Consider the following 26,001-nt stretch of genomic DNA (forward strand, 5'->3'; position numbering starts at 1 on the left):
GCACCCCGCTGAAACATTTCCATGCTGTTCTGGGGAGGATGTTATCTCTGCCCACACCGTGCAGATGAGCGTCGCATCCGAAGCCTGGAAGCGGGAAGTGGCCGCTCAGACCTCTGAACCCACACATGCTAGTGCTAGCTGTGCCCACGGCTCTCCCTCCTCTGCCGCAGGGGCAGGAGGAGGCTGCAGCATCGGCCAGCGGACAGAGCCGTCCTCAAGCGCTGTTGTAGGAGTGCAAGAACTCGCCACCCTTGAGACCGCCGGCCTGAACACTGCAAGCTGCTGCCTGAGCCTCTCTGATGGAGTCCTGATACAGCGCAGCGACAGTTGAGCCCAGAGATGGCAGGGTACATGTGTGACAGAGGGGACAGGCCATGGAGCTTAACCCCTGCCTCTCCAGTGGGGCCAGCGAGGAAAGGGGCCTGTGGAGCCCGGGCAGGAGCACTGGTTCGGCCGTCTCATCCTTGTCCCTCTGAGGGAGGGTCTATCGCTTTTGCCATCCAGCCTGGGCTGTTGGAACAGGGTAGGAAGAGTGTCTTGCTTCTGCTCTTGAACCCTGACCACCAGCTTCTTCTCCATCTAAAACCAGGAAGGGTCTTTAAAAAAGGTACCTGGCTGCTCCCCTCCCTCCATGGCTCCCTATGCCCTCAGGATAAAGCCAAGCTCCTTACCACAGTCTACTGGGTCCTTCTCACCTGGCCCTGGCCACTTCTCTGTCTCCTCCCTTGGGACTCCACTCACGCTGGCCTTCTTTCTGGTCCTCCAGTTCAGCTCTGCCTCAGGACCGTTACATATGCTGTTCACTGGCCCCTGCCTGTGCCCACACCCTAGTCTGGTGAGGTTCTTATCTTTCTGATCTCAGCTTAGCTCACCCTAGTTTCCAAGTCTGGGCCAGGGGCTGCCCTGTTATGAGCCCCAGCAGCCCTGTCTTGTGCTGACTGGCTCCAAGGACTAACCAGGCACCACCTCACCTTGTGCTAATCATGACAGGCGCTGCTGGTATCTCATTTTCCTGATGAGGAAACACACTCAGAGAGCCTGAGGCTACAGGTCAAAAGGCAGAGCTGGGATTTGAACCCAGGTCTGTCGGAAGCTCCCAGTGCGTAACAACAGGCAGCCTTTGGGAACTGGAAGAGACCCTAGAAGCCACAGTCCAACCCGCTTATGGGGTGGGTGGGGAAACTGAGGCCCAGAGATGGCCAGTGACTCCCAGGGAGCTGGCAGAGAATCCTGCCCACCTGGCTCCCCAACCCGCGCCCCCCAGGCCCGAGTTCCTCGCCTCCCCGCCCTCCACCCAGTGACCAGAGCTGCCTCTTCTCTCCTTGCAGAGCCTTGCAGTGCAGAGGCACGGGAGGGAGGCAATGGCTGGGCCGGGCACCCTCCCCAGGAGCCAGGTTCTGGCTGGGGGAGCGGAGGGGCCTCCAGCTTCCTTCCCCACCCCGCCTCTAGCCCTGCTGGCAGCTGCTTAGCCCAATTAGCCAACAAGTGGCTGTTTTGTGGAGTTACTGCTGATGTGTTTTAAGTGGCTTTCTGAGTGGGAAATGTTCGGGAGGAGAATCAGGCAGACAAAGGGGCGCGAGTGCATTAGGTTTTATCGCTCTGTTTTGTACACGTCTGACATCACTCTTTAAAGCAAGTTCTGTTCGGCCCTGGGAGAATGATAAAGAGACAAGAGGGAGGGAGTGCAGGCAGGCAGACACGCGCGCTCTCTCCCCAGCTCTCTCTCTCCCCTGCTCCCTTGCATGCATGCCATCCATCCCGTCCTCCAAGTGGAGGCATAATGGCCGGAGACGCTGAAGCAAACCGTCCGACAGATGGGGCCTGCCCTGCTCCGAAGGGGAGGCTCGGCTGCAAATAAAGTCTTCAGGTGAAATAGAATAACTGAAGTAGCCAACGATTGTGCGGTGAGAGGGTAATGCGTCTGCCTCTTGCTAATGGCTGCCCAGTTGCCAGAGAATGAAACCTCTTCTGATCACGCAGGCGATCCAAGGACAAAAGTCAGCGAGGGAGATGGCAGAGAGAGCGGGGAGGAGGGAGCCCCCCAGCTTCATTCCCCACTCCCACCCTCGTGCTGAGGCTTGGACAAAGGGCCCATCCCCGCCTCCAGCTGCTCACTCAGGGCTTCGGCTCCAGGTTTGGTAAAAAGTAATGAGCAGGAAAGTAGCTACCTTTGAGGGGGCACTGGAGGGGATGCTGGGGGTGGGGGGCAGGGGTCCTGGGAGGAGGGAAGACTGGCGTAGGCAGTGGTCACGCAGGGTGGATGGCGAGAGATGGTCTGAAGGTACAAAGGCTTTCCTTTTGCCTCAATGCAATGCAGTCATCTTCAGGAGCCCCCTTTCTCTCCAGCCCTCGGTTTCTGTTTCCTTAAAAGGAGGAGCTTTGCTTTAACCTATTGCCCATCTGCTTGTCCGTCCATCCACCCTTCCAAATAGTCATTCGTTTGGTAAGTTTTTGTCTTTTTTTTTTTTTTTTTTGAGACGGAGTCTCACTCTGTTGCCCAGGCTGGAGTGCAGTGGCGTGATCTGGGCTCACTGCGGCCTCACCTCCCAGGTTCAAGTGATTCTCCTGCCTCAGCCTCCTGAGTAGCTGAGATAACAGGCATGTGCCACCCCACCCAGCTAAGTTTTGTATTTTTAGTAGAGATAGGGTTTCCCCATGTTAGCTAGGCTGGTCTCAAACTCCTGACCTCAAGTGATCTGTCTGCCTCAGCCTCTCAAAGTGCTGGGATTACAGGTGTGAGCCACCACACCCTGACATAAGTATTTTATTTATACATTTATTTACTTATTCTGGTGATTCATGAATTGGGCAGCCCCCAGACCAGAATAGGTTGAGAGAGACTCCCAGTATTTTTTGTAAAAAGGTTAAAAATATTTGTTTTTTGCTGTGCATGCACTTCCGGGCACTGAAGTTGACACACGCTTTCCTGCTTCCCTTTCTTCGTTCATGGTGAGCTCTCCCCCCTGGAAACCTCCATTCTTCCATCTTCACTTAGTGAAATTGTATCCACTTTCAAAGCCCATTCTGCCTGCTAGCTCCTGGGTGCCACTTGTTCAGATGTACTCATCTCTGTCTGAGTTATATATCATTTGATTTAATAAGTATCTTTTGAGCATCAGTTATGGGTTAGGTCTTCTGCTGGGGCTGAGAATACTGAGGTGAACGAGAAGCTCCCAGGTTAGCACAGGGGATAGACAGTGAATGAAAAATCCCAGAAATCATCATTCATTACAGCCGTGACACTGCTCTGAGGGGGAGTCACACAAGCCTGTAACAGGCCCCACGCTGGCTGGAAGGTCTGGAGGTCTCCTGGAGGCAGAGACCCTATGGGTGGGGAGACTGTTGGGGGAGGGGGAGGAGGGGCCCCGGAACACTGAGCCCTGAAGGAGGCCGAGCCCCAGGTGGGCAGAGAGAGAGGGAAAGGAGGAGTCTGGGTAACAGAACAGGGAGAAGGTTCTGGGACATCCAGGGCAGTGGCTCTCACCTGTAATCCCAGCACTTTTGGAGGCCGAGTGAGCAGATCACTTGAGGTCAGGAGTTTGAGACCAGTTTGGACAATATGATGAAACTCTGTTTCTTTTTCTTTTTTTTTTTTTGAGACGGAGTGGAGTCTCGCTCTGTTGCCAGGCTGGAGTGCAGTGGTGCGATCTCGGCTCACTGCAGCCTCCGCCTCCTGGGTTCAAGTGATTCTCCTCCCTCAGCTTCCCAAGTAGCTGGGACTACAGCCGCGCGCCTTCACGCCCAGTTAATTTTTGTATTTTTAGTAGAGACGGGGTTTCACCATGTTGGCCAGGATGGTCTCAATCTCTTGACCTCGTGATCTGCCTGCCTCGGCCTCCCAAAGTGTTGGGATTACAGGCTTGAGCCACCGCACCCGGCCACCCTGTTTCTACTAAAAATATGAAAAAAAAATTAGCGGTGTATGGTGGCACATGCCTGTAATCCCAGGTACTCAGGAGGGTGAGGCAGGAGAATCTCTTGAACCCGGGAAGTGGAGGTTGCTGTAAGCCGAGATGGCGCCACTGCATTCCAGCCTGGGTGACAGAGCAAGACTCCGTCTAAAAAAAAAAAAAGGAAGGTTCTGAGGTGGGAAGGGACCCCTGAGGGGCAGGAGGGACCACAGCCAGGGCCAGTGAGGCCACAAGAGGCTGGGCGCAGGAGTGAGACCAAGAGAGGACTCCGTTCTGCAAGTCGTAGTCGCAAGCATTGGCGGTCCCAAAGGCCATCCTTGCTCGGATAGGGGAGAAAGACGCTCTTTAAAAAAAAAAATTTTGTTTTCACCAAAGGCAAGTCTTTCATTGAACTTCTTGCACCCCTCATCCACCCCCACCCAGCCCCAGTGCTGGCTCTTCCCCATTGTCCATCCCCGCAGCACCTGCTCAGGGGCTGGAGGACAGGAGGGACACACATAGCGGGAAGAAGGAGCAAGAGACAGAGACAAACCTTGTGCAGCAGACGGGGCAGACCACTGGGCGATGGAGGGCACCGGGGAAAGACGCGTGTCTCCTTCATGGCTCCCCTCGGGAAAGGAGTGGAGAATGCTTTCAACATGGAGAATGCCTTCTCCCCCTCCAGTAAAAGGTATGTCTTTTGGGGGTTTTCTCATTGCAATGGTAATGCACACCTGCTGTAACAAAAAGCCAAGCGTCTATTAACTGGTTCTCAAAAGGAAAAAAAAGGAAAAGCCAAGTGTCTCAGAAATCAACAGGCCAGAACTTTGGAGCCCTCCTGGCTCCTGTCTTCCTCCCACCCCCAGGTCCAGTTGATGGGCTCCACCTTTAGAGTGGCTTCCGCTCTGACACTGACAGCCACCTCCACCCTCGGCTCTGACCCGAGCCCCCACCACAGATCTAACAGGCTCTTCACTCAGCAGCCAGCGGGGCCCTTTATCAATGGCAGGGCAGGGCACTCCTCTGCCCAAACCATTTAGTGTCTTCACTTTGCTCGGAGCAAAAGCCAAACCCTCCTCTCAGCCCTCAGGGACCTGTGTGATCCGCTCCCACCCTTTCCTCTGCCATCCCACCTCTTTTCCCCCAGGGGGTCTTCAAGGATCTGGTCCCACACTGCACTCACAGCAGCTGCTGTCTGGAAAGCCTCAAGTCATCTTGTCCTGAGTGTGTGGCCCCCAGGCCATAGTCAAAGACTTGCTTAGAAACCCAGCCTGAGGCTGGACGTGCTGGCTCATGCCTGTAATCCTACCACTTTGGTAGGCCAAGGTGGGCGGATTGCCTGAGCTCAGGCGTTTGAATCCAGACTGGCCAGCATAACAAAACCCTATCTCTACTAAAAATCCAAAAATTAGCCAGGTTTGGCACATGCCTATAGTCCCAGCTTCTTGGGAGGCTGAGGCAGGAGAATCGCTTGAACCTGGGAGGCGGAGGTTGCAGTGAGCTGGGATGGTGCCACTGCACTCCAGCCTGGGTGACAGAGCAAGACTCTGTCTCAAAAAAAAAAAAAAAAAAAAAAAAAAAAAAAAAAAAAAAGAGCCAGGTGTGGTGGCTTATATCTGTAATCCTAGCACGTTAGGAGGCCGAGGTGGGTGGATCACCTGAGGTCGGGAGTTCGAGACCAGCTTGACTAGCATGGAGAAACCCCGTCTCTATTAAAAATCACAAAATTAGCTGAATGTGGTGGCACATACCTGTAATCCCAGCTACTCGGGAGGCTGAGGCAGGAGAATTGCTTGTATCCTGGAGGTGGAGGTTACGGTGAGCCGAAATCGCGCCATTGCATTCCAGCCTGGGCAACAAGAGCGAAACTCTGTCTCAAAAAAAAACAAGAAAAAAGAAAAAAAAAGAAAGGAAAAAAAAAGAAACCCAGCCCGGGCATCATCCTTTCCTCCAGCCCTACAGACCCTGCGGCCTCAGTAGCTCCATGTCCTTATCTCTGCCTCCCAGCTCAGCAGGATGACTGCAGCTTGGATCCCTGCTCTCTGGTCTGTGGCTGGGAAATTGGCCCCAGGCAGAGATCTGGTGATTGTGGGGCTCACTTCATGGGTTTCCCTTCTCTCAGGGATTGTGGTCTTGCACAGTCTGAATCTATGATCTTGCACTGAACAGAGTAGCCTCATAGATTCCATCAAGGGCTAGTTGTATACCCACTACTCCTCCGCGGCCTGTAGCAGATGTTTGCTATTAGCTTTATTTACTTATTTTTATAAAAATTTTTATTTTGGAATTATTTTTATTATTATTCTGTACAGACAGGGTCTCACTCTGTTGACCAAGCTGGCCTTGAACTCCTGGCCTCAAGTGATCCTCCAACCTTGGCTCCTAAAGTGCTGGGATTACAGATGTGAGCCACCATGCCTGGGCCCAGAATAATTTTCGCTTTATAGAAAAGTTGCAAGGATAGTGCCGAGAGCCCCTGTATACTCATCATTCACTTTCTTCTACAGTTAACATCTTCTATAACCATGGCCCATTTGTCGAAAACTAAGAAATTAACATGGGTGCAATATTACTAATTAAACTACAGACTTTGATTTCATCAGTTTTTTCATTAATGTCTTTGGATTGTCTAAAATCTGATCCAGAATCCCACGTGCTAGCAGCTCTATTTCAATAGCCGGAAACTGGGAGCAACCCAAATATCTGTCAACAGAAGTTGTGAAATAAATTGTGGTGCCTTCCCATAATGAAATATGACGCAGGCCGGGCGCGGCGGCTCACACCTGTGATCCCAGCACTTTGGGAGGCCTAGGCGGGCGGGTCATTTGAGATCAGGAGTTTGAGACTAGCCTGGTCAACATGGTAAAATACCATCTTTACCAAAAATACAAAAATTAGCCGGGCATGGTGGCTGTGCCTGTAATCCCAGATACTCAGGAGGCTGAGGCAGAAGAATCGCTTGAACCCGGGAGGCAGAGGTTGCAGTGAGCTGAGATCGCACCACTGCATTCCAGCCTGGGTGACAGAGCGAGACTCCATCTCAAAAAAAAAAAGAAAAAAGAAAAAAGGAGTCTGACACAATTAATTAATGAATTCATAAGTTTTTAGTAAATGATTAATTTTTAAGTGGGGTTGAAGAGGTTAGAATTGTCATTACCATTTGTGGCAGACAGACCCTAAAGTGACCCCTGTAATTTTTGTTTAAAGGAATGGAGTCTTGCTATGTTGCCCAGGCTGGTCTTGAACTCCTGGGCTCAAGAGATCCTCCCGCCTCAGCCTCCCAAGTAGCTAGGACTGTAGGCATGAGCCACCATACCTGGCTGACTCCCACTGATTTTTAACCTTTGGTATGTACACTCTTTGTAACCCCTCCTTTTGACTGTGGGTGAGACTAGGGATGTGCTTTTGGCTGAGATGATAAAGCTGAAGGAGTTTTGCAGGTGTAATTTAGATCTCAAGGCAGTTCATTTTGAGTTCATTGAAAGGGTTAGGCTGGACTTAATTAGGTAAAACCTTAAGTCTGGGCCCAGTGGCTCACGCCTGTAATCCCAGCACTTTGGGAGGCTGAGGTGGGTGAATCACTTGAGTCCAGGAGTTTGAGACCAGCCTGGACAACATGGTGAAACCCCATCTCTACCAAAATACAAAAATTAGTCTGGCGTGGTGGTGCATGCCTGTAATCCCAGCTACCTGGGAGGCTGAGGTGGGAGGATCCCTTGAGCCCTGGAGACTAAGATTGCAGTGAGCTGAGATCACGCCACTGCACTCCAGCCTGGGTGACAGAGCGAGACTCCATCTCAAAAAAAATGAAACAAACAAAAAAAGCTGAAGAGAGACTTGCAGAAGCAAGCTTCTATGGTGTGAACTGCCTTAGAGATGGCCACGTGGCACCAGGGGGCCACTGGCTGACAGCCAGCCAGAAAACAGGGAGCTCAGCTCTACTGGTGCAAGGAACTGAATTCTGCCAACCAATGCAAGACCTTGGAAGACGACCTGAGCTCTGAAAGAAGATGCAGCCCGGCTGACACCTTGACTGCATTTCAACAGCTGATCCATGTGTGCGCCAAGGTTGGGAGTGCTGGTGTTTAGAACCTCCCGGAGTGAAATGAGAAGGGGGGAGTGTGCGTATGTGCGCGTGTGTGTGTGTTGACTGCAGCCTGATGAGACCCTGAAGACAAGACCCATTCAACTGTGCCCAGACTCCCGAGCCACAGCCACTGTGAGATGATCAACGTGTGTTGTTTGAAGCAATAGGTAGCTAATGCACCACCACAGCCATAGTGACTGGGAGCGGCATGGAACACTCCTGAGGTGCAGTTCAGATTTGTGCAGTTGACTATATGTAACTTACACCCAGGCTAAAGTGATCCTTCCACTTCAGCCTCCTAAGTAACTGGGACTACAGGTGCATGCCACCACACCTGGATAATTTTTAAATTTTTTGTAGAGACGGGGTCTCGCCATTTGCCCAGGTTAGTCTCAAACTTCTGGGCTCAAGTGATCCTCCCGCCTCAGCCTCCCAAAGTGCTGGGATTACAGGTGTGAGCCACTGTGCCAGCTCATATGTCTTTATTTGAAGAGACCTGGTTCCTCATCTCCAGTCCTGCATCTCATCCTGCTGGTTTCCTTCCCAGGGCTTTTCATCACATGTAATCTTCTTACATTTTTGTTTGCTTGTAACTTTTTGTTTGCTTATTAGTTTGTTTTCTGTCTCATCCTCTAGAGCAGTGTTGTACAACAGAAACGTAAGCCTCATAATTTAAAGTTTTCTAGTAGCCGCATTAAAAAAAAAAAAGAAATACGTGAATTTGTTTAATGCAATATATTCACAGTATGATCATGTCGGCATGTAGTGAATATTTTTAAAATTGAGATATTTTACATTCTTTTGCTTGCACTGTTTTTTGAGACAGGGTCTCGCTCTGTTACCCAGGCTGGAGTGCAGTGGCAGTGTGATCATAGCTCACTGCAGCCTCGACCTCCTGGGCTCACGCGATCCTCTCACCTCAGCCTCCTGAGTAGCTGGGAGTACAGGCCGGGCTGATGTTTGTATTTTTGTAGAGGCAGAGTTTTGCCATGTTGCTCAGGCTGGTCTGAAACTTCTGAGCTTAGGAAATCCTCCTGCCTCGGCCTCCCAAAGTGTTGGGATTACTGGCGTGAGCCACTGCGCCTGGCCAGTTTGCACTGTCTTTGAAATCCAGTGTGTATTTAACACTCACAGCGCATCTCAATGGGGACTGGCCACAGTTCATGCACTCACACGTGGTGGGGCTACTGTCCCGGACGGCATAGCTTGAGACCGTAAGCTGTGGGGTGGTGGGGCGCATGGGGCTGAGGTCTCGCCCATTTTGCTCGCTGCTCTACCCCAGCGCTCAGCTCAGTGCTTAGCATGTCTCTGATGCTCAATAAATATGCAGTGAAGGAATGGGAGGTGAATGAAGTTACTTCAGATACTCTTTGGACATCTGGAGGGTATCTTTTTTTTCCTCCCTTCCATTCTACCTTCCTTTTTACCTAACTCCCTTCCCAACTTCCCTCCTCATCTCAGGTCGTTTCTTTGGGGGTAAAGATCTTAACACACACATGCACACTCACCCCTTCTCGTTTCACTCCGGGAGGTTCTAAACACCAGCACTCTCAACCTTGGCGTGCGCATGGATCAGCTGTTAAAATGCAGACTGTGGTCAGTAGGTCTGGAGCAAAGGGGCCCAGATTCTGCCTTTCTAGTGAGCTCCCAGGGGCCCCTGTGGGTCAATGGCCCCTGCTTGAAGGCGGGAGGCTGTAGAGCCGCCTGCTCTTCCTGCTGGCTCAGGCTAGGGGTAGGGGGTCACACGAGGACCGAGGAGAATTTGGACTCAGAGCCCTCCTGCTCTTGTTAACCTTCCTCCCTAAATATGGGCTACTGTGCTTTCTGGGGAGCAAGGGGGTCCCAGCATGGGGTGGCTTGCTGCCTCTGGCCTCTGCCCTCGTTGGGATGTTGTGACTCAGGCAGGACACTCTGTTGAAGGTGGAGTTTCTGCCCCACACAGAGTCAAAGGCAGGAAGTCCCACCTTGGAGGCACACTGGGTCCACTGGTCCTGCCCAGAGGCTGTGGGACAGCCAAGCTTGGCCTTCCAGGGACCTATGATACCCCCAATACCACAACTGCCCCACCAGACTGGCTGGCCACTGCCACCTTCGCCCGCAGGAGAAGGCCGAAGCTGAGCAGGGAGAGTTCCCCCTGGGGAAACTGGAGACTTCCTTGAACTTACTCTGTGACCTTGAGAAGCCCCCCAGCCTCAGTTTCCCCATCCAAATTCTAGGGGCTGGTCTCAGCAATCCCAGCTCCTGCCTGAGACTGTCGGCGAGCCCAGCGAGATCCTGGGGCCGTGCATGTGCACAGAGGCTGACTCCGCGGCTGTCCGGGTGGGATTTCTGGCGGCAGGGGTGTCTCCCTCCTGTCCCAACTGGCCCACATGGGGCTGTTTTTCACAGCACCATTGATCCGGCTAAACCAGGGAGATGCATTACATCTCCTCCGGAGGTCAGGGGTTGGGCAGCCCAGCTGGTAAATCGCCCGCTGGCTGTGTTTTAAGGCCCTGCCCTGTGTTTCGGCTCCTTGGACCTTGGGAGAAACTGCTGAAGTTTGATATGGCTCTGGGGGCCCATGGGGGCAAAGGGCGTCAGGCAAGGGAGGGACAAATAGATCGATGGGAAACTGCCATGACCTCATGACCTCGGAGATGGCTTCAAACTGTGTCTTAACATGCCCTGGTAAATCTGAGGGTGGACCTGCCTCCCCTGGGGACAGTGGGGACAGTGAGGACGGGGCGGGAGGAGGCAGTGAAGGGCATGCCAGGGAAGTGAGAGACCACGGTCTGAGCGGCTGGATTCTTAGCGTTCGCCAGCTGCAGCCAGGCTGGGTTTGATCTGCTCTCCCTTGTTGTCATGTAGCGGGGACACCGCACTTTACAGTGTGCACCGTACGCGCTGCACGTTCTGTCCTTGCGGGTGCAGACTTTGATGCTGGGGAAGACTGGGCTCAGCCTGGGCCCAGGTGGCCCGGTTTGCAGGTGGCAGAGCTTTTGAGGGACTGCAAATGGGTCAGTCTAGCTGAGGGACAAAATCCAAAGGGAGTCCAGACAGGTGGGGACAGGGCTCCAGAGGTGGCCAGGGACCAGCGTCACACTTTAAAAAGCCCCAGGAAGCTTTCAGCTCAGGCAAGAGAGGGAGGAATAACATGCAATTGTGTTCCAGAAAGCTCACATGGCTTCAGTGCGGGGCCAGAAGGGAAGCTGGTTTGGTTGCGATGATTCCTCACGGGCCCCCACCATCTTCCTAGGCACTTGCCCGCAGGGCCCGGAGTCACAGATCTGGGTTCGAATCCCATCTCTGCCCCTGACTTGCAAGTGACTTCTCTCTGAGCTCTGGTTTCCCAGCCTATGTCTCTATGAGTGTTAGACGTTTGGCTGAGACAAGCTCAGGCGCAGCGCCTGGGGCCGAGCCGTCAACGCGGCCGCTGTCACCCTCCCACTTCCCCTCGGCCAGGCAGCCTCAGTCTCCCTCCCAATGCCACAGCCCTCCTGGGGTCTGCAGGAAGTAAAGTCTGTACACCTGCCCAGTCCCTGGTGCCCAACCCAGATGGGCTGAGGGCACACAGTGTGGAGGCAACCAGCCATTTCTTCCTTCACCTTTACCCTCTTTCCTGGAGTTGGGGGGCAAGATCCAGGGGGCACCTCACTGTCCTCCCAGTGGCATTAACTCCTTGCTGGGCCTCTTGTGACCCCTGGGGTAAGGCACATCCAGAGGCTGGTGGCCGCAGGTTCCAGCCTGGTCGTGACTATGACTGGCCCTGCATCAGGGTGTGCCCTTCTCTATGGGCCTCAGTCTCCCCATTTGTGCAATGATTGGCATTTCCCAAATACAACAGGCATGACTGGTGGCCCAAAAGATGATTTGGGCTGAACATTGCACCCGCTGTGATAAATGTATCCTCTTTCTCTTTTTTTTTTTTTTTTTTTTTTTGAGACAGGGTTTCACTCTTCTTGCCCAGGCTGGAGTGCAATGGCACGATCTCAGCTCACTGCAACCTCCGCCTCCTGGGTTCAAGCAATTCTCCTGCCTCAGCCTCCTGAGTTGCTGGGATTACACCCACCACCATGCCCGGCTAATATTTTATATTTTTAGTAGAGAAGGGGTTTCACCATGTTGGCCAGGCTGGTCTCGAACGCCTGACCTCAGGTGATCCACCCACCTCGGCTTCCCAAATTACTGGGATTACAGGTATGAGCCACCGCACCCGGCCTAAACGTATCCTCCTTTTCGTTCTCTTCCATTCCATCCCACAAATTCTCACTGCATCAGAGAGACTTGGGCTGGTGTCACTTGGTTTAGTGCCTCTTGGATACTGGCTAGACTCACTTTTTTCTTTATGTTTGAACATTTAAAAATTTAAATTGTGGCAAAATATGCATAACATAAAATTTACCTTAACCATCTTTCAGTGTACAGTTCAGTCATGTTAATAAACTACCTTTTTATTTTTTGAGAGAGGCTCGCTCTGTCACCCAGGCTGGAGTACAGTGGTGAGAACACAGCTCACTGCAGCCTCAACCTTCTGTGCTCAAGCAATCCTCCCACCTAAGCCTCCTGAGTACCTGGTACTGCAGGTGTGTGCCACCACGCCTGGCTCATTTTTTAATTTTTTTTTTTTTTTTTTTAGATGGAGTCTTGCTCTGTTGCCCAGGCTAGAGTGCAATGGAACAATCTCAGCTCGTTGCAACCTCTGCCTTCCTGGTTCTAGTGATCCTCCTGCCTCAGCCTCCTAAGTAGCTGGGACTACAGGTGCACGCCACCATGTCTGGCTAAGTTTTTTTTTGTTTTTTTTTTTTACTTTTTGTAGAGACGGGGTTTCGCCACGTTGGCCGGTCTGGTTTTGGACTCCTAACCTCAAGTGATCTGCCTGCCTCTCAAAGTGCCGGGATTACAGGCGTGAGCCGCTGCACCTAGCCTAATTTTTAAGTTTTTTTGTAGAGGTGATGGCTGGGGTTCCTCCCACGTCTTACATCCAGGATGTCCGCAGCCAGGACAGAGCTGACGTGGGGCTTCTGGACACAGCATTGGCAGATGGGTGGACCCAGCCAAGCTGGGAGGTACAACGTTCAAGGCCTGGGCTCTGGCATCAGACGTTCCTGGGTTTGAATCCTGGCTGGGCCTCTCGTGTGGCTTTGGGCAGGTGGTTTAGTCTCTCTGGGCCTCTGTACCTGTCCCTGTAAAATGGGGCTGCTGCTCCTTGCCACAAAGGGTCGTTGTGGATGGTAGAGGTCATCTCCATAGAGGCACTTGGAATACATCATTGTTGCCATTATCCACATTAACCAGGGCTAAGCAGGGTGGCAGAAACCCAGCTGAGAGGTACCACCTTCCACGCACCCAGGAAGAGGTGGCTCAGAAATATCAGCCTTTCTGGTCTTTCTTCTTTCTGCTTCTCATTCTCTCCAGTTGGCCCAGTGAGGGCTTAGGGCATCGATCTTTCCTGAAGCTCCTTTTCATTTGGAAAGGTACCGTCCTTGACAAACTTTTCCCACCCTCCCAAAGCTTCCCAGGACCAGAGAAAGGGAATGGGAAGCAGGCCCCAGGAGGTCGGATTACAAGCAGCCCTGCCTTACCTGCCTCCTTCTCCCCTGGGGCAGGGGCTGCACAAAGGGCCGTGTCACTGACCACTGTGATCAAGTGACCAGATTGCGGGGGAGGGGACGGGGCGCAGGGGAGCCTGTGTAGTCCTCTTGTCTTCCTCTGGGGCCGGGCTGATTCCCCAGGGCACCCTTTTGTCCTGGGCTCTCTCTGTGTCTGCAGGGCTGCGGCTGCTGCCTGGCCCCATGTGCCAGCCCTGGCCACTCACTTCCCAGCAGTCTGGCCTGGGATGCAGATAAAGCCTCCTTTCAGAGCTCAGAGTAGGGGGCCTGGGGAGGAGCGTGGGGGTCCTTGGGGCTGCCAGACAAAGCCGCCTTGTTGAGAGGGCTCGGAAGGAGTGGGGACCCCAATCCCTGGTGAGCAGCTTCCCCTCAGGGGCTCACCAGGGTGCACAGGGTCAGCTGCTCCCAGGAGCGGGGCCATGAACCTCACTGAGCCCCAGGCCTATGAGGTTAGGGAGGGTGGGGCTGAGGGTCCTGGGATCTCTGACAGCAGGACTCCTGGGTCCTGGAGTTCCCTGGCTGCCATTTGACCTGGCTTTTCTCGATCACTTCAGGCACCCACAGCTTCCCAGTGCTCTTAGAATCAACCCCATGCCCATGCCCTGCCCGCCTCTCTAGCCCCTTCTTCTTCTCTCTCTCCTGAGCCAACTCTCAACTCCTTTTGGTTCCTTGACCCTCTGGCCTTTGCACATGCTGTTCCTTCTGCCTGGAATGCCCTTCCCTGCACTTTTCACATGGCTGCTCTCGCTCTCCCTCCTGGGAGGACCCCTGACTCCCCTCTCCAGATGCTCCCTCCCCCAGCACACCCAGGAGCTGGTTTGTTTCCTTCATCTCCATATCCCCAGCACCTCGAATAGTGCTGAACACAAAGGGCAAGTGTAATCAACAATTTCTGAATGAATAAGATGTCCCTGTCCCTCCAAGGTGGGGTCAAACCCCTTCCCAAGTCACGTAGTGACTGGGAGGAGCGGCCAGGATTGTAGCCCTTGGTACTTCATCCCAGGGCTTTTCTAGGGCCGCATCATCTCACCCACAGCTGTAGAGTGTTGCCCTCCGCCACTCCCATCCAGAGGAAGGGGAAGGGGGCATTGTACTCCTACTTCCATCTCGCCACGCACACCCCCCCTACTCCATCCTACCATTGGCGCCCAAGGGCGGGGGCTGCCTCCATGGAGGCGAATGAGGCGGGAGCTGGGCCTGCGAGCAGATTAACAGAGACATAAATAAGTGATTGCAGCTGGGCACAGTGGCTCACGCCTCTAATCCCAGCCCTTTGGGAGGCTGAGGCAGGAGGATCACTTGAGCTCAGAGAGTTTGAGACCAGCCTGGGCAACATGGTAAAACTTCATCTCTACCAAAAATAAAACAAATCAGTCATGCGTGGTGGTGCACACAGGTCGTCCCAGCTACTGGGGAGGCTGAGGCGGGAGGATAGCTTGAGCCCAGGAGGCTGAGGCTGCAGTGAGCCTGAGCCATCATCACACCAGGGATAAACAGCTGGGCGGGGGGCAGCATCCACACAGCAGATTCCCCAACCTCAGGCAGGAGTCAGGTCAGCTGGGATCCCAGATGGAAAGGCCTCTTGTTTCACAGCTGCTTCATTACCATCTTAACTGAGTGGCTGGCTGTGTCCTTGCAAGCCCTGTGGGGGTGGGGGTTGTGTCATGATTAGTAACAACTGGTGCCTGCCACCACTCCAGGGTCAGGGTGTGGGGGAGGGGCTGGAGGAGGAAGCCAGTGCATGGGAGATTTGGTTTGACTCTGTGTCCCTACCCAAATCTCATCTCGATTTGTGGACCTAGTGGGAGGTGATTGGATCGGGGAGTGGTTTCCCCCATGCTGTTCATGTGATAGTGAGTTCTCACGAGATCTAATGGTTTGAAAATGTGTGGGAATTCCCCCTTCTCTCCCTCTCTCCTGCCACCACGTAAGACGCGCCTTTCTTCCTCTTTGCCTTCTGCCGTGATTGTAAGTTTCCTGAGGCCTCCCTAGCCATGCAGAACTGTGAGTCAATTAGATCTCTTTTCTTTATAAATTACCCGGTCTCAGGTACTTCTTTATAACAGTGTGAAAACAGACTAATACAATGGGGTCAGGGCAGAATGGTGATAATCAGTAGCAATAGGACAAAAGTTCTCATTTGTGGAACAGTTACCTGGTGTCTGCCCTGTTTTAAGATCTTTATGTGCATAATATATTCCTCAAGACAACCCTGTAAGATAAGTACTATTATTGGGCCCATTTTACAGATGAGGAAACTGAGACTCAGAGATGGAGTAATCGGCACGCTCCGGTTCTGCCTGAGTTCCAACTGGGGCTTGTGACCACTTGGCTCCCCAGAATACCTGTGGCTCTGCAGGGAGCCCTCAGAGGCTGTGGCAACTGTGATCGTCTTTTCTGGGGAGGCTGGTGAATGTGGCCTTATGGGTGGGGAAGGCCCGAGTGGGCAGCATCTGCACAGTTGGTCCTGGCTAAACACGCAGATACTCAACCCACCCAGATCCTAGGAACCACCCAGGAGCCTGGTCATCAGGCATCAGCTTCTGTGCATGCCATTGGCCTCCATCTCTCCAGGCCTGTGTTCTTCAAATTTCAGTGAGCATCAGAATCACTCAGGCAGCTTGCAAAACAGGTGGATTCCTAGGCCCCAGACTCAGAGAGGTTCCAGATTTAGGAATCTGCCCATTTATCAAGAAACACCCACTTCTAGCACACACCGCTCCGCCATTTCAAAAGTCACAAAGGAAAACAGCCCAGAGTCCTTTTTGTATCGGCATGCCCAAGCCCATCTAGAACTCTGAGATGTGAGCTGGAACTACTTGTCTCAAATTCCTTTTTTTTTTTTTTTTTTTTTGAGACAGAGTCTTGCTCTGTCACCCAGGCTAGAGTGCGGTGGCGCCATCTCGGCTCACTGCCAGCTCCACCTCCCGGGTTCACGCCATTCTCCTGCCTCAGCCTCCTGAGTAGCTGGGACTACAGGCGCCCGCCACCATGTCCAGCTAATTTTTTGTATTTTTAGTAGAGATGGGGTTTCACCATGTTAGCCAGGATGGTCTTGATCTCCTGACCTCGTGATCCGCCCGCCTCGGCCTCCCAAAGTGCTGGGATTACAGGCGTGAGCCATCGTGCCCATCCCACTTGTCTCAAATTCTATGGCCTGCCCCCCTCCCAGCCCTCCCACGGGGTCTTACCAGCAGGGTCCCACCTCTCCCGCCCCTGGAAGCCTCACAGAGGAGAATACCGGAGGGGCTTTCAAAATTGCACGAATTCTACAAAGGACATTTGAAAAGAAAGGGAACCTACCTTCTTCAGGCGTCATTGAGTTCAAGCCTTTTGTTTTACATTTGGAGAAAGCTGGGTCCAGAAATGTTCCGAGCCCTGCCCAAGGTTCTGGCCTGAGGAGCCCTCTGCAAGCTCATGGCAGAGTCAGTTCAGTCACTTCCCATGACACCAAGCTGCTTGGGGTAACAGGTGTTTGGAATTCCACCACAAGAGGGTCAGTGCTTACTGCTAACTGCTGGGAGGGCTCCGTAAAGGAGCAGCACATGAAGCCGTTGAAATAAAGGGCTTCTAGCTGGGCATGGTGGTGTACACCTGTAGTCCCGGCTACTTGGGAGGCTGAGGCAGGAGGATCATTTGAGTCTGGGAGTTCGAAGCTGCAGTGAGCTATGATTGCGCCACATGCTCCAGCCTGAGTGACAGATTGACAACCTGTCTCAAAATGAAATAAAAAATAAAGGACTTTGCGCTAGCTGGGCTGATGAGTCCCTGGGGCCTGGCATACAGCAGCTGCTCAGTTAATATTTACTGAAATTTGTAATGAGCATCATTCACAGCAGTGGGCAGCAGGGCACACAGTCTGCCAGGATCCGTGGCCTCTGGGACAAGGAGACCAGATCTGGAGTCCCACTCTCCAGGGAGGAGGCTGGTTCCCTTTCTCCTCACCCCCTTATGTGGAGACCTCAGTTTTACTGATCCAAGATCAGACAGATGACAAAATGAGTAAAGCTGGCTGAGTGTGAGACATTAGGGAGTGGTGAGGACTGTAGCCAGTGTATCGATGGCATTTGAATTCTGGTTTTTTCAAGAAGCATTGAGCCGACCAATAGAAACCCTGGCATACCTAAGGGCCAAGTTAGGCCCCTGGCCGTGGGTTAGTCATAGTCAGTGTTCTGTGTGATGCTGGCTGGGGAGTCTGGAGACTAGCGTTTCATCCTGGCCCTCTTCCAGTTGAGTCCATGGGCTTGGGCATCACTGGCCTTGGTGTTCCCACCTGTGCTCGGAAGGACTGGGTCGGGATCAGCTCTGAGGCTTTGTGCCAGGAAGGTGCCAGGAAGACTGGGATGGACACCAGCGTGACACCAGGCTGCTCTGGCTTTAAACATGCCTCGATTTGATAGGTCACCGGATGTGGGCTTAAAAAAAAAGAAAAACAACTGCCTCGATAGCCCCATCAGCGGTGGCAGTGACAGCAGTGAGCGGCTGAGCGGAGCCTGCTGGCGCGTGGGCCACCTGCAGAGCCCTCCACAGCTGGGAAGATTAGTCTCTTCCACTAGACAACACCCATTACCATGTTCCAATAGCCATCACTTCCGCTAGGAGAGCTGCAGATGAGATATCGATTGCACTGACCCCAGACGAGCCCTTTCCCCAGCCTGAGAGGCGTGCAGATCAGCTCAGCACCCGGCTTACGGCCCGTGGCTCCTGGCTCCAGGCAGCCAAGGCCCTCTGGCCTCCTCCATGCAGCCAGGAGCTTCTGGATCCAGGTGGCGCTGACAGCGGCCCCACCAGGTGGGCTGGTTTGGGGTGGCATCCTGAGGTTCGAAGCAGGCTGAGGCCTGGGCTCTGAGCCTGTATTCCCCAGGCTCTTTGATTTCCAGATCGGCGATGGGGAGGAGGTGTTTCAGGAGATGGCAGCAGAAGTGTGAAGATGGAAAGGAAGCCGCGTCTGGCTGGGTCTGCATTGAGCTTCAGGAGGACATGCCTGGCTGGGTTGTGGGGAGTAGAGAGGAGGCTGTCTCGGACTGGGGATGGCCTGATGCCAGCACTTGGCACTCGAGAGGACAGTGGAAGCTTTGGGGCCAGGAGGCGACAGGACCTTAACACCCCCTTTGTCCTCCTGTGCTTTGGGCCTCTTTCCCAGGCACCCCCGCCTGCTGGCAGCTCCTAGGTCGTCTGTGGCTCCCTCTAATCAGACAAATTTAGATAAAGGATTATTACACACAAAAAGTAAAATGTTATTATAAATGCATTTCTTTTTTTTTTTTTTTTTTTTGAGACAAGGTCTCACTCTTTCACCCAGGCTGAGGTGCAGTGGCACAATCTGGGTTCACTGCAGCTTCGACCTCCTGGGCTCAAGCCATCCTCCTACCTCAGCCTCCTGAGTAGCTGAGACCACAGGCATGCATCACCACACCAGGCTAGTGTGTGTGTGTGTGTGTGTGTGTGTGTGTGTGTGTTTTCTGTAGAGATGGGGTTTCACCATGTCTTCCAGGCCAGTCTCAATCAATCCTCCCACCTAGGCCTCCCAAAGTGCTGGGATTACGGGTGAGCTACCTCACCCGGCCTATAAATGTATTTCTTAAGGAGAATAAACGGGGACAAATGTAAGCCATTTTTTCAGCTTCCAGAGTTAGTACCTCCTCACTCTTCCACTTGGGTAGGAAACTGGATTTTCTGGGAGTGTTGATAGCTGCTGGAGTTGGATAGGGAGTTCTCCATGAGCAGATGGGGCCTGATCCAAGTCTGTGTGTGTGTTTTCTATAGAGTTGGGGTTTTGCCATCTCAAGCACAGCGCCCGGCCTGGGCCCTCCCTGGCATCGTGTGGAACATGCTGGAAGGACAGGGAGCTGGGCATTTACCCCAGCTCCCACCACTGCCCACTTCTACTTCTTGTTGTCAAAGAAAGCCCTTGGCAGGAAATGGGGCATCCAGACCTCTGCACCCACCTCCCTTGGTGGAGACAATTCCCTTGCACTTCTGGGCTGCATGTGTCTCAGAGCAAATTTCTTGGGTGCTGGGGAAAGGTGTCAGGCAGAAAAGAAGTGAGCTGCAGGTGTTCTCAAGTGTGCCCAGGACTTTCTTTTCATCGGGTATGGCAAGATGGCAGACACGGAGACAACTGCCCAGAAGGAATTGATTACTCACAGTTTCTAGAGAAGGGACCCCACACCCCATGGGGAGGTACCAGGGTGGGTCAGGGGGTGGCAGGAGCGAGGGCAGAGCCTGGCCCAAAGCCTTCACTGTGGTTCCTGCGGGAAGGAATGGGCAAGGGAGGCTAGGTGCGTTTCAGCGAGTTTGGGATGGCTAGTTTGAGAATTCTGGCAGGCTCTGGGCTGTAGGGGTGGCCTCTAGTTGTCTGGGAAATGGCCCTGGATTGATTTCGGGCAGGGGAACAACTGGCTTGGGGTGTGAGAGTTTAGAGGAAGGAGATGCTTGGGTACACAGGCTCTGGATTTGTTTGTACATGAAAGGCAAGTTTGCAGGCACATTGTTTGCTAGCTCTAGGAACTAGCCAGCCCCGGGAGGAGCAGTCTCTCCAGGATTAGCAAGGCCCTAGGATGTGAAAGCATCATAAAATACAGGAAATAACAAACATGATGAGTACAAGAGGGGCTAGAGGGAGGATGCTGTCAGCATGCTGGAAACTTTCTACTATAGCCACTGGTGAACTTCGGGGCAGAGGGGAGAGGGTGGGTACCAACAGCATCTGAATTCACCTGGACTCTGGCTATGGGGAACTGCTCCCTCCTCACCTCCCCTCCCCAACCCTGGGTATTTACTGAGACCTGACTGAATACTGGTTCTAGCACAAAACCACACACGGCATGTATTCCCCTTGACATTCACAAGTAAGGTGAGCACTAATGTTATCCTGGTTTCATAGCCGAGGACATGGAGGCCAGTCAGATGCTAAGGAAGTCACTCTGAGTCATGGGTTAGGAAGTGACAGAGCCATGATTCGAACCCAGGTCTGTGCTGCCTCACCTGAAAAATGGGTTGCTCATTCCACCTCCTCTCCTCTCTGTGATGGTTGTGAGGCTCCAACGGCATAAGTAAGGAGGAGACAGCACCTTCTGAGCTGTCAACCCCGTGTACACGTCAAGGCAGGGTTTTAATTTTTCTTTTTTTATTTTTATTTTATTTTATTTTTATTTTATTTTATTTTATTTTATTTTCCGAGACAGAGTCTTGCTCTGTCACCCAGGCTAGAGTGCAGTGGCGGGATCTCGGCTCACTGCAACCCCCCGCCTGCTGGGTTCAAGCAATTCTCCTGCCTCATCCTCCTGAGTAGCTGGGATTACACGCATGTGCCACCATGCCCAGCTAATTTTTGTATTTTTAGTAGAGATGGGGTTTCACCATGTTGGCCAGGCTGGTCTCGAACTCCTGACCTCGTGATCTGGCCGCCTCGGCCTCCCAAAGTGCTGGGATTACAGGTGTGAGCCACCATGCCTGGCTTATTTATTTATTTATTTATTTATTTATTTACTTAGAGGAGTCTCGCTCTTATTGCAAGGCTGAAGTGCAGCAGCACAATCTCGGCTCACTGCAACCTCCGCCTCCTGGGTTCAAGGAATTCTTCTGCCTCAGCCTCCCAAGTAGCTGGGATTACAGGCATGCATCACCACGCCTGGCTAATTTTTGTATTTTTACAAACATTACAAATTTTAGAGATGGGGTTTCACCATGTTGGCCGGGCTGGTCTCGAACTCCTGACCTCAGGTGATCCACCTGCCTCAGACTCCCTAAATGTTGGGGTTACAGGTGTGAGCCACTGTGCCTGGCCAGATGTTTTTATTTTTTGAGACAGGGTTTCACTCTGTTGCCTAGGCTAAAGTGCAGTGGCACAATCATGGCTCACTGCAGCCTGGACCTCCCAGGCTCAAATGATCCTCCTGCCTCAGCCTCCTGAGTAGCTGGGACCACAGGTGTGTGCCCCCACGGCTGGCTAATTTTGTATTTTTGGAAGACACGGGGTTTCACTATGTTGCCCAGTCTGGTCTTGGACTCCTGGGCTTAAGCGATTCACCCACCTTGGCCTCCCAAAGTACTGGGATTACAGGTGTGAGCCTGGCAAGACCAGGCAGTATTTATTTATTTATTTAGAGACAGATTCTCGCTCTGTCGCCCAGGCTGGAGTGCAGTGGCATGATCTTGGCTCATGGCAACCTCTGCCTCCTGAGTTCAAGTGATTCTCTTGCCTTAGCCTCCGGAGTAGCTGGGATTACAGGCACCTGCCACCACGCCCGGCTAATTTTTGTATTTTTAGTAGAGACAGGGTTTCGCCATGTTGGCCAGGGTGGTCTCAAACTCCTGACCTCAGGTGATCTGCCCACCTTGGCCTCCCAAAGTACTGGGATTACAGGTGTGAGCCACCACACCCAGCCAGTCAGGCAGTTATTTGTCTTGACCAGCTTCCTTAATGCTGTGGAAAGCCCTGTGGAATAGTGACCGAGATCAGGCTCCCGTTCCTGATGGCCCACTGTGGGCCTCCTGGAACCTCCAATAGCCCTGGAAGGAAGGGCCATTACAATCCTATCCTACAGATGGAGAAACTGAGGTTCGAGGAGGTAAAGTCCTAGCCCAAGTTCTCACCGTGAAAGAGGAAGGAACCAGGATTTAATATGTGTAACCTAAGTCTGGTCCCTGAGCTGGGGCTCTCCCCTTTCACTCTACACCCCACGTCACCTTCCTTAAAGGCCAAACTGCCTGTCCAGCATCCTGCCCCTCCCCTCATCCCAGCTGCCTTGCCCACAGTTGCCTTGAGGATCCTCGGCTCCACTCTGCCCAGATGCCTCCTCTCCTCCCCCTTCTGCTCCAGCCCAGCACTTTGCTAGCCCAAGCTCTTCTCAATGCCTTTCTTTAACATTGGCCATCTTTCTCCCGCTTATATTAAAAATTTATTTATTTATGTTTTTGGCTGGGTAGGGTGGCTCACCCCTGTAATCCCAGGACTTTGGGAGGCCAAGGTGGGGGGATTGCTTGAGCCCAGGAGTTTGAGACCAGCCTGGGCAACATAATGAAAACCCATCTCTACTAAAAAAAAAAAAAAAAAAAGTTAGCTGGGTGTGGTGACACACACCTGTAGTCCCCACTACTCAGGAGGCTGAGATGGGAGAATCACTTGAGCCCAGGAGCAGGAGGCTTCAGTGAGCTGTGATGGTACCACTGGACTCCAGCCTGGGTGATAGAGTGAGACCCTGTCTCAAAAATATACATATATTTATTTTTAACAGATCTATTTATCTATTTATTTGAGAGGGGATCTTTGTCTGTCACTAAGGCAGGGGGGCAGTGGTGTGATCGCCACAGCCTTAATCTCCTGGGCTCAAGCAAACCTTCCGTCTCAGCCTCCTTGGTAGGGACTACAGTTGTGCATCACCACATCCAGGTAATTTTTTTTTTCTTTTTTTTTTTTGAGATGGAGTCTTCCTCTGTTGCCCAGGCTGGAGTATAGTGGCACGACCTCGGCTCACTGCAACATCTGCCTCCCTGGTTCAAGTGATTCTTTTGCTTCAGCCTCCCAAGTAGCTGGGATTACAGGCGCGTGCCACCACACCCGGCTAATTTTTGTAATTTTCAGTACAGACAGGGTTTCGCCATGTTGGCTAGGTTGGTCTTGAACTCCTGACCTCAAGTGATCCGCCTGCCTTGGCCTCCCAAACTGCTGGGATTACAGGTGTGAGTCACCATACCTGGCTTTCTTTTTTTTTTTTTGGCAGAGATGAGTGTGCACTATGTTGCCCAGGCTGGTCTTAAATTCCTGGTCTCAAGTGATCCTGCCGCCTCTACCTCGCAAAGCGCTGGGACTGCAGAAGTGAGCCATTGAGCCTTGCTTTTAACAGCTTTATTGATGTGTAACTTACACATCATACAAAATAGGCCAATTTTAAGTGTACAATTCAAGTTGGTTCTGGAGCCTATCAACAATGTGGAAAATTAATTCTTTTATTATGTTAAATGAAACAAATGCGCAGAGGCCAGGCGCGGTGGCTCACACCTGTAATCCCAGCACTTTGGGAGGCTGAGGCAGGTGGATCATGAGGCCAGCAGTTTGAGACCAGCCTGACCAACATGGTGAAACCCCGTCTCTACTAAAAATACAAAAATTAGCCAGGTGTGGTGGCGCGTGCCTGTAATCCCTGCTACATGGGAGGCTGAGGCGGGAGAATCGCTTGAACCTGGGAGGTGGAGGTTGCAGTGAGCCGAGATCGCGCTGCTGCACCCCAGCCTGGGTGACAGAGCGAGACTCTGTCTCAAAAAAAAAAAAACCCAAAAAACAAAAAACCAAATGCACAGGTACACAATGTAAACAGACTAGCTGACATGCCTGTAAACGAATGTGCATATGAAAGAATGACTGGCAGGAAATGCATCTGAATATTAACCAAAACATTTTGATAAAGATGTTGGAATCAGAAATAAAAAATTTTTTCTGGGCCAGGCATGGTGGCTCACACCTGTAATCCCAGCACTTTGGGAGGCTGAGGCTGGTGGATCATTTGAGGCCAGGAGTTTGAGACCATCCTGGGCAATATGGCAAAACCTGTCTCTGCTAAAAATACAAAAATTAGCCGGGCATGTTGGTGTGCGCTTGTAATCCCAACTACTCAGGTGGCTGAGGCACAACAATTGCTTGAAACCGGGAGGTGGAGGTTGCAGTGAGCCAGGATAATGCCACTGCACTCCAGCCTGGGCAACAGAGTGAGATTCTGTTTCAAAAAACAAAACAAAACAAAAAATGTAATTATTTTTCTGAGTCTTTAATTTTTCAATATTATTCTATTTGGACACTCTGAGAAAGAATAAATAAGGTTTTATTTTAATTATTATTTTATTTTTATTTCCATAGTTTTTGGGGCACAGGATTATTGCTTACACGGGTAAGTTGTTGCATCATAAACAACCACTAAACTATGGTTGTGAGATAGCAACAATCCTATTTACACCCTAGTATTGATCTGTGTTTCTAGATTGACTTGAGGACTAAGGACATTCCTAGAAAAGATTTTCAATGTTGGGAGTGACCTGGGTTCAGACATACCCAGTCTTCAGTGGCAGTCTTGGGGCAACTCCGTGGAAGCCTTATAGCCGGGGGGTAGGAGGATCGAGGGTCTACCAAAGACAGAATTTACTCTGAGAGAAGGCAGAGTCAGTCCTAATAAGCCAATCCCTGCAATAGGATATGAGAGCTGGAGGACAAGTGGTTCTGGTGACAGCTGGAGGCTGTTGAAACTATCACCAATCAAGATCATTTGGCTACACTGGCATGCCCAGGTGGCGAGGGGCTGCATACATGAAGAGCTAAGAGTTCTAACATCTCCGTGTCCAAGCAAACCTACCATAGCTTCCCTGAGGTGGTGGTTTCCTACCCACTTCTCAGTGGAGCTGGGGTCAGTTGTGTTGACAGCAGGGGCAACAGCATGTCAAGAGTGTAGGCAGTGACTGGAGAGGAGTGACAGGAGGGACAAAGAGGTGAATGAGGGCAGGCCCTGGGCTGTGGCATGAGGACTGGATTGGAATAGCTTCTGAATACCTAGGCACCATTTTATGGGCTCCTGGAGCAGGGGAGGAAGTATGTATTCCTGACGCTCCTCAAGTGGGGTTCTGAGCCCACTTGAGGATGAATATTCAACCCATTCAACAAATATTAATTGAATACCTGTTATGGACCAGGCGTGGTTTTAGCATCTGGTACACAGCTGCGAATAAGGCAGACATGGTCTCTGCCCACATGGAGCTTCCTATCTAGTGGGAGAGATACTCAACAATGTCCAGCATTCAATAAAAAAATTACTAGATACACAAAGCAAACCAGTGCATATGTTTGGTAGTGGTACGTGCTGTGGAGAAGAGGGAGGCAGGATAAAGGTATAGTCAGTGCCATATTTGGGCCGTAATGAGTGAGTCTTGTGGCTATTTGGTGGAAGATGTTCCAGGCGGAGATTGGATTGTTTGAAGACAGTGGGCAGAGGTGAGAGGGAGCAGGAGGGAGGAGAGGATGGACAGTAGATGAGAGCCAGATCATGAAAGTGCTGGTAGGCCGTAATAAATGCATCAATTATCTGCTGCTGCATCATAAACAACCAGAAAACTTAGTGTCTACATTGGATGCAATGTACACTGTTCAGGTAATGGTACACTCAAATCTCATAAATCACCACTAAAGAACTTATCCATGTAAGCAATAACCCTGTACCCCAAAAACTATTGAAATAAAAACAAAATAACAATAATCAAAATAAAACCTTATTTATTCTTTCTCACAAGCCTATAGGTGAGCTGCCTAGGCAGTTCTTTTGCTAGTCTCATGTGGGATGATTCAGGCAGCTGCTGTCAGGCTTGTCTGCGGAGGGAAGTTCCCGTGTGGTCTCACTTTCACGGCTGGTAGTTGGTGCTGGCTGTAGTAAGGACTTTGGGTTTTATGTTGAGT

The 26,001-nt window shown here is 51.9% G+C and overlaps 1 long non-coding RNA gene across 2 annotated transcripts in view; it reads left to right on the forward strand.

The window, feature by feature from the left end:
• Window positions 1–1,557: 1,557 nt before the first annotated feature.
• The window catches only part of LOC117974379 (uncharacterized), a 50,730-nt gene continuing 26,286 nt past the window's right edge, over window positions 1,558–26,001 (forward strand). Inside the window, exons 1-2 of one of the 2 annotated variants that reach the window (XR_008626643.1) lie at window positions 1,558–1,867; window positions 1,981–4,581. This is a non-coding gene — a long non-coding RNA (uncharacterized LOC117974379). Of the gene's footprint in view, window positions 1,868–1,980; window positions 4,582–15,488; window positions 15,570–26,001 lie in introns of those variants that run through there. The other variant, XR_004664380.3, reaches the window with a different exon arrangement.

This window comes from Pan paniscus, chromosome 11, assembly GCF_029289425.2.
Source record: "Pan paniscus chromosome 11, NHGRI_mPanPan1-v2.0_pri, whole genome shotgun sequence".
Lineage (NCBI taxonomy): Eukaryota > Metazoa > Chordata > Mammalia > Primates > Hominidae > Pan > Pan paniscus.